Consider the following 11,639-nt stretch of genomic DNA (forward strand, 5'->3'; position numbering starts at 1 on the left):
GCGCATCAGGCCTGGAGCCGGAAAAATGGTGGCTGCAGAAATCAATTGAGGAAATGATGGAGCCAAACAAGATGTGCAAAGTCCGACAAGGAATAGTTCGCACAAAGAAAGAGGAAGAGTAGACAGAGTAGAAGGACCAACTTGGGACTGGAGGGTGGAAGGACTTGTGTTTCAAAACTCTTCTAGCCACCAACAAACCTGGTTGCTGTGCCTGCTACGGAGAGGGTCAGCTGGAGCTTCTCACTCCCGCCAGCCCCTGCACCTGCTCACTGAGCATATCAGCACACCATCGGCCCGTAGAGTTGAAGGTGCCAACAAACCTGGTTGCTGTGCCTCCTGGGGAGAGGCTCCGCTGGGGACTCCCACTCCCACAAGCCCCTGCGCCTGCTCAATGAGCATATCTGGACGCCGTCGAACCGTGGCCCGGACACGCGTGGGGACATGCCTAGGCCAAGCCTGTGCAAAGCCAGGCCAAGGGTGGGCCCATCCACACCTGTCGGAGCCTGGAGGAGGCTGAGCTGGGCCACCCCTCTTGGTTTGGAATTGCAAGACTGAGCGAGGGAAGCGTGCACTCAGCATCATTCAGGTACCTACATTGTGTTGTACTAAAAGTACTAAATCCACAGGGCTCATAACTCAGCCAAAACCGGGGGATTGTAATAAGATGGGCAAACAGAAGGAAAAAGGAAGCCCAAATGGAGCCCCTAGGCAAGTAAAGAGGCCAACAGCAAGCGCTGCAGCAAACTGTGTGGCAGACAATAATGATATACTAATTGAAGAGGTAGAGAGTTTGCTAAGTGGTCAGAACAAGCCCCCTCAAGTGAGCTCTAAAGTGGCAGATATTTTTACACAAAGTAAATCCAGAAAAAAGATTCCACTCATTGAACCAACTACTAAGGGCACATTCATATACCAAGTGTACTCTTGTAATAGAAGCAGACAAAAACATCATTAGCTTAGCCCTCTGGACCACCCCTCAGTTCTTGACAGCACCAATACCATGGTGGAAGGAGTGACAGCCCTGAACATAGTATGCTCTAACCGATTTGATTCTCTTGTCACCAAAGACGCAGTGGCCCCCAACGCTCTCCATAAAATCCCCACAGGCACTCAGCAGACTCTATCGCTACAGAGATCAAGCATAAAAGAATGGATGCCTCGACATTTGAAAACATCAATGCTCTCAAATTCAAACTGAGTGAACTCAAAATTAAAGTCAAGGAATTAGCATCAGAAGTCTTACATGCAGAGAAATTGTAGGGTCCCTCACAAATCAGCTCAACAAGTGCATTCTAGCACAATACGGAGGTCTCGCCTGGCTATATGTATTGCCAAGGCAAAGGCGGGGAGATCCCAGGCAATGGAATCAGGAACTTGGGTCCCCTTATGTGTCCTAGGGTCCCAAACCACCAGCACAGTGTGGCAACCACCTATACTCCTCAGCTGTTCCACCAAGACCCACTGCCCTTGTGTTCCATTTAACAGAATATATTTGAACAGACCACTACGCTCCGCAATTCATATGATAGTGGATGGCAGCAGCGTGGAGCTAACAATTATGGAGGCACGATGGGTAAGGAAGTACCACTACAAGGACCACTGGAAGAAATAAAGAATGCAGGAACAATTCCACATGTAAAGGCCTTGCCAGGGGAACATAGTCTCAAACCCCCACATGGAAAATCATGGTTCAATGATGGAAAAGGTGGGCTCTCAAAGGGTAGCAGCCAGGGTAGGAACCTCAGATTCTCTAAAGAGTCAGTTCACATCATATTGGACCTGGCTGAGAGTGACTTGGTAAAGGATTTACTTAACCTGGACCAGTATATCTTTCCTGCTAACAGATCATTGATTCAGTTTAAGCTCCCCCCCCCCCCCCAAGTGGAGTCCCCAACATTGATCAAAAGCATGAGGGATCTTCGCACAATACTATTAATACTAACAACCAGGCCAAGACTCAGGCAGTTTCTACGAATAGGCATACCTGAAAAGTACAGGGACTGTTTCGTCATAGCTGTACATCAACCACAACACAGGAAGGCAATTACCATCTTACTCCAAAAGAGCATCAGGGGTCAGCTTGACCAGTGTCATGGAGGGACAGTGACCAACCCAAATGATTACACAATCTGACTCACCCATTCTTCTGACCTCCAGTAAGGTGAGGGAACATCAACTAAAATAAAGAGCACAACATGAAAATGAGACTGCTGTCTTGGAATCTTGCAGGTCTTAGGTGTAAGATCACTTGTGAAGATTGGGGGAAGCAGATAGATAGCTACGATATTTGCCTCTTCCAGGAGACATGGGCCGTTGATAAAATACACAGAGTGGGATTCATTAATCATAGCATAGAAGCCACACCGTCAAAAAACGGCTGCGCAGTAGGTGGTCTAATAATCTGGACTAAAATCAATATGGGGATTTCTATAAAAAACTTGATCTAGATAGCCCTCCAAGCCCTGATTATCAAAAATACCATCGACAACAGGTCTGATTTGTTAGTGAACATTTATAATAGATTTGCTTCTCAACACTATGACTCTCCAACAATCGTACATCTAGATAAAATATTTGAAAAAGAAAGGGCATCCAACTATATAGTTATTGCTGGTAACATCAATATAACATTTGAGCCCATTGAAGTAGCCAAAAACATTACTGATGAAAAGGATGCAGAATTAGGCATTCCACCTCTGAGTCATGGGAAGCCAGCTAAGAATGTGAAAGCAACACTCCAAGTTGCTTCCTTAACCAATAAACATGGATTGAGGGCTGTAAATGGTTGCTTCACTTCTAACCTTAGATTATAACACACATATAAGAGGGTGAACTGTAAAGCCAGAATTGACTACTTTTTGCTCGATGTACAACTATGGTCAAGCCTAGCTGACATGTGAATAATAAAGAGATATGCTAGCGACTATAATGCTCTCTCTCTGGAACTAATAGAAGTATTTGGTTTTCACCAAACCCCCTTGAAATCTAATTAATCTAACCGCATTGTCACTAGCAATAAGAATTTAATGACCATTAATTGTGACACTGTTGAGACCTTGGCACAAATCTACACCATAGTTGTTGACTCCCCGGTGACGTTAGGCACCAAAAGATTGGAGAAGCAAGTCACGGTGGATACATTTAAAACCTTTTAAATAAAATCAATATATTCTTCTACACAAATTATAGTGGAAAGAAAATGGTCAGAAACAAAACAAGCGAGTGGTCTGATAAAAAATGCAAACTAGCATGGCAGTCGTTAATGGGAGCAATCAAGTCTGGCCAGAGAACACTCATAGCCATTAAAAGGAAAGCCTACAAAAATGCACAACATGAGGCACACAGAAACTGGCACGTAGGGATATGGCAAGAACTATCAGCTGCGGCCCAAACCAAAAATAGCAAAGAATTTTGACACCTGATCTCGAAAGGGACAAGAAGCTTAGTCATAGAGGAAAACTTTCATATTCTCTCGGAGACATGGGAAGTCCACCTTTCAAATCTGTATGCAAGACCGATGGACAGTGGTGTAGCAACTAGAGAGCTTTGTAAACTGGGAACAGCCACAGACCCCCTTACTTTTACCGTAGAAGAAACCTTGGTGCAATTACAACCCTGCAGTGGGGGAAAGCACCAGGCCTAGACCATATTCTGGAGGATCTCTATCTTTCTGAGCCCCAAATATGGAGGGTGATTTTAAATTGTACATTCACCGCCACACTAAATGGGGCAGAAATCCCAAATTCATGGCTGGGCGCGGAAGTAGTCCCATACACAAAAAAGGAGACAAAAGTGCCCCAGTAAATGACAGGCCATTCAGCCTTATTGATATTGCCTCGAAAATATTCTGCAGGAAACTGCTGGAGAGGATCCATGACTTGGACGAGGGAGGGGAATTTACTTTCACCCCTGGAGGCAGGATTCAAAGGGAAGACAAGCACTATAGATCAGTTGCTTCTGTTCCTTTTGATCTTGTGGGAATATGGGACAATCAAGAAAGGACCTTTATACGTAGTATTTGTAGATCTTCACGCCGCATTCGCCTTAGTCCCACAGGAACAACTCTGGACAGCTCTTTCCAAATTAGGGATCTCAAAAACCTCTGCAAATTATTATTAGACTCCACACAAATATTTATGCCCAAATTAGATGGGGGAGTGAGGGTGGGTTAATGGACCGGATCAGAGTGAGTCGCGGAGTGAGGCAAGGGTGCATCCTCACACCAACCCTCTTTACCCTGCAAATAAATGGACTGATTGTAGGGATGATCCCCCCCTAGCTTGCAGGGCAAAAGGTGCCTCCACTACTGTTTGCAATTGACACCTTGCTCATTTCCAGGTCCCCAATGCAGCTTCAAAACTTAGTGGACCATTTTGGGAGGGGCTGTGAGGAACATGGATTAGAAATGAATACCTTTAAAACTAAATTTATGGTTTTCAACCATCATACGCCCTTCAAACAAAGTATAAAGGTGGGCCAACTGCACTAGAGGAGGTGAGACAATGTGATTATTTAGAGGTGAGGCCTACCAACACTTTATCAAGGTCATCACAATTACTAAAAAGCGAACTCTTGCTACAACACATAGGGCCTGCCTTCATCAAAAAGCTAAGAAAGTCACCTTACAGACCGGTGACCCCAGTGATTCAAGAATATCAAGCGCAGGGAACAGGAGTCGCACTTTATGGTGCGAAGTTATGAAGACATGTTAACGTAGCCCCCATTGAAAAAAAACAAAATAAATTCATGAGATCAGAGTTGGAGCTCCCCCAAAATGATCCACTGACACCAATGTGCTTAGATCTGGGCATGAAGAGCGTCACCCATGCAATTGCCCTCTGGCCCTTGCCGTTTTGGATGCACATTTGGTCAAACGATTCACCACTGCCCATGAAAGAATCACTCCGAGATGTAGTATCATTAGACACAAGAGGCTGTGTTCAGTGGTTCAATTATATAAAGGCATGGCTGGTCAAACTGGGTATGAGTGATCTTTGGCTAAAGCCCGGCAACATCCAAAAAAGGTCTCTAAATCTTCTCAAAAAGAGATATTGGCGCTATGTGGAGGACAGTTGGCTCAACAGGAGAAGTGCAGGGGAATTGACATGCAGATTCCTTAAATAGAAAGCTAAATGCAGCTCGAAGATTTTTTGGACCGAATAGAACCACCATTTACAAAATCACCGTGCCTAAAATTTAGGTATGGTATTGTTCCAATCAATAGCTTTTGCAGTAATTGGAATGGTGTTGATGTTTTGCCCGGTTGCCCAGTATTTGAAGACACACTTGAAACCAAAGTACACTTCCTATTTTTTTTCCAATGTACAAACAGACTGGAATAACCTGGCTGTTTCCATTCTGCCAGATTCTGGCAGCTAACCGTTTAACTGAGATTGTTAGAATTTTAAAAAGTGACAGCAAAGAATACCTAGTCTTTGGATTAACTAGATATCTGCTCCATGCATGGACAATAAGAAGTAGGACATCGAACATTTTGAACATGAAATGATCTTTTTTTTAAATCATGCTCATGCTTGTTAAGTGCATACAATGCTGGGAAGACAAATCAAGTTATAAGATATGCATTCTCCATGAGATTACAATTAAGGGGAACTTGTGGTATGTAATGATGGTGACAATATGTTAACAAGAAAATGCTAAAGCACACCAGAGTAACTAACATATATTTGCTTATGGAATGGTTATCTCTCACTGAGAGTACCACCTAATGGGATAATAGGATTTTAACTCCCAGAGAGTTCAAACGGTAGTATCAATATTCTAAGAAAAGATTTTAAAAAATCAGTTGATGATAGGGTCAAATTGTTGATCCTATTGCACATATTGCAATTTTAGTATAGTTTTATCGCAGACATTTGAATGGTATCAGCACTAGACACTTTTCTAAATACCAATAGACACACATGGTTGTCAATGGAAGTCACCACATGGTCCTTGGATGTACCCCAAATTGAGCAGTTATTGGGAGATGCCAATACATGTGTTATGTACTTCGTGACCAACAGTATTATTTTATTCTGAAGTATTGAAGAGAGGACTACTTTTCTCTTTTTAAATCTATTGTATATTGATGTGCTTTTATGATTTTATGTTAAAATCGAATAATGAGATACTTATCTATCTATTTACCAACATTTTGAAAAATGATCATTGACTGTGCCAGAACTCACAAAGATGAGAATATGTCTGAGGATATGGGAGGCTTAATGCTGTAGAAGTGACCACCAGGAGCATGAAGGAGATCCATAAAATGAGGTACAACATGCTCTCGAGGACCACAAAAGTGCTCATTATGAGAAAGGAAGCAGCTGGTGCAGGAAGAGGAACATCCACTGAGCTGTCATCCACCCCAACTGTGGATTCCATTAAGACTATCCTGCTCTCTGATGAGGTCATTGGGGTCAGTGAAATTTGCAAATTAGCAACTCCACAATCACCACCAGATGAGTGCCTATATTCCAAATTCCATTAAAAAAATGTTTACCACCACAAATGCACTATATGTGATTATGTAGTTCGTAGTCTCATGTCAGAGCAGGAACATTATATGAATCACACCTGCATCAGTTATTATTTACAACAGAGAAATACATTATTACACTTGTGTATAACATGGCAGTGACCACTTATAGATGTGCATGGCACATATTTTATATCCTACAACAAAGCATCCTTTGAAAAATTGCTTTTTATATCATCATGAATGTCCTTGGAGTGTCCTGTTTTACTTATCTGTACCAAGGTTCTGGAACAATGTGGAGTCATGTTTTCTGGAAGTTCCAGAAAGGGTAGTTGAGGAGTGGAGTTGGTGGATAAGATTGATTAAAGGAGCACTCATTATATTGTCTCTTGCATCGTGTCCTTCAATGTTTCACTAGCGAAAAGCTGATGTCATCATTATCAAATACTTTTTTTCATTCACACAGATCATCAAAGCACAGAAGATATAAACATGATACAAAATGCATAAAAACAGATCAGATGTTACCAGGAAGAAAGATACAGATGTTAAAACAAACATATCAATATAAAAGGCACCTTTATAGCCAATAAACAGAGATCTGTAAATTCCTGTCATACAAAAGCAGACTTCACATAACTTATTATAAAAACAGAAAGTCCATGTTAGAACTGGGATTTCTGGTTGGCTAAGGCTTACACCAAAGCCAGGCAGAAACCACCATTCTAGTCAGGGCAAGGGAGTCACACGCCAAGATAACCCCTGCTCTCCCCCTTGGTAGCTTGGCACGAGCAGACAGGCTTATCCCGGAGGCAATGTGTAAAGCATTTGCGCACGCACACAACAGCAACAACATCCTAGGCACACCACTAAAGAAACTCCACACAAGGTTATATAAAAATAACTTTTGTATTGTCAGAACAACTCAGATAGTAATCACACAATATACATTGTGCCAACTGGCACGGGCAATATTCATAAGGGATTATTTACAGGACAGGGCCACATGGGCCACTGCCAGAATCAACACTTAGCAGAAATAGCACTTCTAGAACATAGAATAAGTGTAACACAAAATAACAATTTGTGATCACAACCAGTAACCACTGGTAACAGGTAGGTACACACTACGCAATAATAATAACCATAGGCCTTGATCACGCATGGACACATAACCTCTCTAGTATAAACTATACTAGCCAAAACACGACCTAAGAATAAAATACATTTAGGGGTATAGGTCAGAAGCATTACACATGATGCATAAAAACATTGAGAGGTGTAGGTAAGACACATAATGCATAAAACACATTCAGAGGTGTCACAGGCATAATGGCATAGCACATTACGCATAACTCACATTTGGGCCTAACCGGTAAAAATACAGTAGGCAATCTCCTCACTAGTCTAAACACATTAGACTGCCCCCTAAGAACAATTATCATATTTAGGGGCGTATCTCACAGAGTGAAAACATCTCACTAGCATAAAGCTACATAGGTAAAATAACCTCATAATCACATTGAGCAAACATCACCGTAGGCAATTACTATCATAAACATAGAAAAATCACATTACGCAATATTCACCTTAGGGCCTTGCGCCCTACCCACATACCAGCCCCCTGGCCAACTGGCCATCCAAGAAGGGGACTCAAGAGCCCTGTGTCCAGAATGTCAGGGCGCGCTGCCAATGCAGCGCCAGTCAGGGGTGCCCCACCGCCGCAAACCTAAACGTTGCAGCTGCCCACTACTTGCTGGGTAGCTGATGAAAGTAACAGGGCCTAAGTGTTGCAGCTGGCACTAAGTGCTGCGCAGCTGTAGAAGGCCTGGCACCTCTGTGCCATCTCTGTCCCTCACAGGGACTCTCTCTCCCTTGGCACCTAAACGGTGCAGCTGCCCACTAATTGCTGGGCAGCTGGGAATAAGCCAAACTGCGACAGGGCCCTCACTAGCCCTTAGAACAAGGACTGCGCCAAAACCTGGGAGCCCTCTAAGCTCTAGAAATGCATTTGGTGCACTTTGGAGCCCTCTAGACTCTCAGAAGAAACAGACAGGCAGCCTGTGGGAGCCACCTAGGCTCTATAAATAAACAGGTCCATCGTTGGAGCCCTCTGGCTCAAGAAAACAATTGCCCAACCGTTGGAGCTCTCAGGCTCTGAAATCCTGATGCCCCCATAGGCTGGAGTGTCCCGCTGCCATTGGAGCTGCTCTGAAGATAGCCGCTACACGGGTATGGGCACAGGGGGGGGCCAAGCACCGGCAACATGCCCCAACACCACCCTCCCCTAAACAACAATGTGTGGGCCTGTGTGGGCCCCTCTGGGCCCGAGCAACCATCCTTCTCTTTGGAGCGGCCCACTGACACACAGGGCCACTCTGACACAGTGCCTCGGACGACGTGGAGCCCCCACTCGCCGGGGCTCCACAAAGGCGGGACATCTTGTTAGGGCAGCCCTCCGTCAAGCGGGTCTGCCCTGAAGGGAGGTACCGACGGGATACTTCCCTACCCTCCTCCCTCAGCTGGTTTCACTTATTGGCATGGCGGGGGGTGTTCCTCTCTCTCCGGCGGCGGGGCAGGCACCGACAATGTACCTCGAGCCCCTTCGCTTCTCTCTGTGACGCTGGTGGGGCTCTCCCTCCTCATGGGAGCCCCGCCACCTCTATGCGCCAGTATTCACCCGGTCCTCTCTCCTCGAGGACCAGGACTGTCAATGGGAGCCCGCAAGGCTCCGGACATGATTCCAGCGCTGGCTCAGCCTACCACCTTCACTTCCGTGTCGCGCTAGGCAGCGGCCCGGCAACGTTCTACACAGCACCTCGGGCTGCGGTGGTGATCCTCGGGAGCCATAACGAGGGGTGGGCACCCTCAAAGTACAAGAAAAATGTACTTTAACATTAACAAGAGTCGGGCATAATGCAGGGAATCCTCACGAAGGGGAGGGCAGCTCGGCTCTGTGAGTGTAAGGCAGGAGCGCTACCCCCTGGGACAACCACAGCGCTCTGCCAGAGGTAAAAAATAAAGCACTCCAGTGCGCAGAGAGAGACCCAGGGGCATTTCAAAGCAATGCCAGCCCTCACAAGGTGCTGGGGCAGCCCCCAAGTCCATAGGGCTACACATAGCCCAGCAAAACGGTTCCAGCAGTCCTGAATGGATTAAGGTGGATCAAAAAGCAGCTCACAGCAAGGAAAAAGTCCTCCAGCATCCAGGGTATCCAGGGGCTGGGCAGGGCCCAGGGAGGCAAGCCTTCCCCTGGGCCCAAGCAGCAGAATGCCCTTGGCAGGATTCAAGTCAGAAACAAGAACATTGTGTAAGGGGACACAGCCCCTTTTTATACAGTAAAATCCTTTGTCTAGCAGGGTGCAGGCAATGTGAGAACCAGCTACAACTGGTTATAGGGAACTCCTTTTACTGGCCAGGCTAGGGACATCAGACACACCACAGGGGGTGGAGCCAGCCTTGTGGAGGGAAAACCCAGCCATATTCAGGTCCCAGGTGTTCCCCTCCCTCACACCAGCATGCTAATCACTCCACTCACCACCGGGGCAGACCCACCCAGATTCTTTGAGCCAGGCTCACCAGTCAGCTCCAGCCAATCACACGCCAGACACAAATTACACAAATATGCCAACTTCTAGAAGTGGCACTTCAACACTAGACACATTCACGCCGCATACATCATTGCGCAGCATTCAATCTCACGAGTTCGCATAACTCGACCCTGCACTCCCCACACATCAGGAACTACCATGGGCATACATATTCCCCATTCATTCCTATGGGAGGGCAGGTCACTCTCACCTCACACACAGAGAGCTCACGCACTTTACACTGTACCACAGTGAAAAAATGAGCAGAGGCCTAAAATCCACTACACCAGGTCACAGAAACAGGCTAGGAAAAAGCTAAAAGTTTTGGGGTAAACCTGCCAAAAAGGGCCAGGTCCAACAGTCCAATTTAGGGTCAGAATTACAGATGTGTATTTACTGTCCCCTACCCTACATTCCATGCTAGAATGTGGGGTCACCCCAAAAGCCACAAAACATTGAGCCTATTTATACTTGTTCTCAAAATTCAAAAGTCAACGTTGTGACTCCTGGTACATAAATTATTGCAGAGGGGCACAATCTGCAATATCTGTTCCAACGTTTCTTTCCCTGCTGCGCATGCCGGGCACTGATAGTCCGTCTCCCTCTCAACAAGCAATTTTGAAGTAAATGCATTAACGGGGAAGCTGACATATCTGAACTGCAGATATTGTTTGTGTGCCAGAGAAGGTACAATGTAGTTGCCTCGTAGAGCATGCAAGGTTTGAAACCATTAAATGACATTATGAGGTAACTTTTACTCTTGTTTGCTGTATCCACAGCTGCAGCCTCCCAGTATATGCCTTTAATGGTAAACAGCCTTTACAATGAAACTTTTACAACGCACTACCATTACGACACAACCATTACAATGCAAACCATTTAAACGCATTGCGCTGGGGGGCGCTCTAGGATAGGGAATATATTTCATTTACTATCCAACACCTTCCCTACTATCCACGGGGACTGGAGTTGGAATGGTAAATTAAACTATTCACTATCCAGCACCCCAAAGCGCTATGCGTTGTAATGGTATGCGTTGTAAAAACTGCGTTGTAACGGCATGCGTGGTAAAAGCATGCGTTGTAACTTCTTACATCCGCCTTTAATCTTTGCTCGGGACAGCATACACAACAACTCAGGGGAGAACCAGTAGGTATTAAGGCTCAGCTTCTGCAAAAGTGATTTGAAAGCATGAAAGCATGTTATCTTCAATAAGCCCGAATGGGCCATAAGGTCTAGTGCTCCTGCGCGGTAAGATTCAAGCTCAACAGTGATCTACAACCAATACGAAAATGTTAACAATTTGCATTCAATTTTAGGCACAATTTTCTGCTGTGTAAGGCCCAAATATAAGAGTGAAAGGGGCGTGCTTTATGGGAGTGGGAGCAATATTCCCAAGAACCTATGTTTCACTATAACAAAACTGTTTGGGTTAGATGAGCCCCAAACCTGGGCACCACACAAAGCAGACCCAATAACCTCTACATTGTAAATCTCAAGGGTGGAGGCAGCCCTCTGGGAGGAGGTCTTATGATGAACCTTTACTAAATTTGCAGTCTGTTGGGTGA

Source organism: Lissotriton vulgaris, chromosome 12 (genome assembly GCF_964263255.1).
Source record: "Lissotriton vulgaris chromosome 12, aLisVul1.2, whole genome shotgun sequence".
Classification (NCBI taxonomy): Eukaryota; Metazoa; Chordata; class Amphibia; order Caudata; family Salamandridae; genus Lissotriton; species Lissotriton vulgaris.